The sequence below is a fragment of the Suricata suricatta genome, chromosome 7 (assembly GCF_006229205.1).
Source record: "Suricata suricatta isolate VVHF042 chromosome 7, meerkat_22Aug2017_6uvM2_HiC, whole genome shotgun sequence".
Taxonomy (NCBI): domain Eukaryota; kingdom Metazoa; phylum Chordata; class Mammalia; order Carnivora; family Herpestidae; genus Suricata; species Suricata suricatta.
The window spans coordinates 5,243,498-5,245,397 of NC_043706.1; the positions used below are offsets into that span (position 1 = coordinate 5,243,498).

At 48.3% G+C, this 1,900-nt stretch overlaps 1 pseudogene; it reads right to left on the reverse strand.

The window, feature by feature from the left end:
* The window catches only part of LOC115296525, a 13,476-nt pseudogene that overhangs the window by 10,707 nt on the left and 869 nt on the right, over window positions 1-1,900 (reverse strand).

Here is a 1,900-nt window from a genome sequence, read left to right on the forward strand (position 1 = left end):
GAGAGGGAATGCAAGGCGTGAGTCTAGAGTGGTAAGCAGGGCAAGGGTTTGAAAGATGTATAGTCTGTGCTAAGGAATTTGCTCTTCATTGGGAAGTAGAGAGAATCTCTGAATGATCTTACACGAGAAATGAAATGATCAGATTAGTTTCAAGAAAATAGTGTGGAGCTGACTGGAGGCAAGAAGATCCATCAGGACCAGAGGGAGTGATTGCAGAGAGGGAGAGAAGGAACCAGGTTAGAGTGCTCTCAGGGGGCTGGAATCAGTAGGATTTGATGAGTGGTGGGCCACAGGATGAAAGAAACAGGACCCAGTGGTGGACGAGCAGCGGGCTGACCACAAAGCACCAGAAGTCACTGGCATAGACAGTGAGGGCTGAAGGCTTAGGGCGCAGATGCAACCGTCCGGGGAGGGCAGTAGGCGCACTGGGGGAGGCCAGTGGAGAAGCTTTGGAGACATCCTTTCTTTAGGAGTTGGAAGAACGGAAGGAGCCTACAGAGAGGCCGGATGAAAAGAGGTGGGCATGGACAGAGGGGAGGAAAGAGGGACGTCTGGGTAGGAAGAGGTCATGAAAGAGCCAGAGGCTCAGGGATCCTGGTGAGTGCTGAGCAGCTCCCATTAGACTTGCTAATAAAGAAGGTACTGGAGCGCTGGATTCCGCAGCCACTCTGTGGGCACTGTACACTGGGGATAACTGCCCTATTCACCTACTTTGATCCTCCGCTTCCGTAGGCAGAAAGGTGCTGGTAGAAGAGAAGCCGTGTGGTGTGTTGGAAAGGAAACCAGCCTGGGACTTAGCATCCTTGGGTTCCAATAGGACTATTGCATGAACTGTTAGAAGGTTAGATGAATTGATCATTTTAAAGCCCTTGGGACTGTGCCCAGAACAGTCTGAGCTGGTGTGTGTGTTTGCTGAAATAAAGACAAAGTAATTAGGGATCAGTGGCTCTGTTTTTGCAGATTATTCGTACAACCTTGAACAATATAATTACTTTGCCTTTCTGAAGGTCACGAATGAAGGATCCGGAGTGCTGGCGAGGCTTTGGTGGTCATACACATTAAGCCTTACTGAAGAAGTTTAAAATGGAGGAAGAGTGTGGGAAACTACTACCAGATGCACCCTTCAGTTTGTCCAGATGGGAATTCATGCATGAAAGTCAGTGGAAGAGATGGGTAAAGGGAGCTCTGCAAAGAAGCTAGGGAGTCCCCTACAGCTGGGGTAGGATGGTCCTGGAGGGGCTTGCTACTGACAGAGAGGAGAGGAGTAGATTTAGGGAGCCACATGTCTCCCAAGATCTCCAAGTAACTCAGATCTCTTCAAGAGCACTCAGCTTAAAAAAAACATAATCTTTGCTTTTCTGCCTGTGACATCCTGACATCTGTCAGTTGTATTTTACAAGGAGACTCATGTCCAATGGCGTCTTGCCAATTGACACCAGTGTTCTGCTGGGTATGGGGAGGTAAATGAACATTGTCCTGAGTGCTAATTTAGTGGGTAACTGCTTTGGATGAGCATGAATGTTCCCACTGCCTGAGTTGAAATCGCCCTTTCATAATGGGGTTGACTGGGTTTGCTCTTAGAAAGGTTCCAGGAGCAAAGCCGTTAGTGACCAAGAACTGAGTGGTCTGTGACTCGTGATACGGGAACACTCAGGATTACCCTCAACTTTTCAATAATAATAGCATGTACCAGGGAGTCTGGAAGAACTGATGGGAGGAAGGAAAATAGATTCCACCCACAGGACCCAACAGTCCAATACGACCTTATTAGGCAACACTGCTCAGTGAGTCCAAATCACTACATGCTTCACCTTGTCAACTCACACAGGTGGCTTACAATGTATGACATCTGTGCTGCAGCAGAATGTGGGTCATGACACAGTTTCTAGCCAGAAGGGGA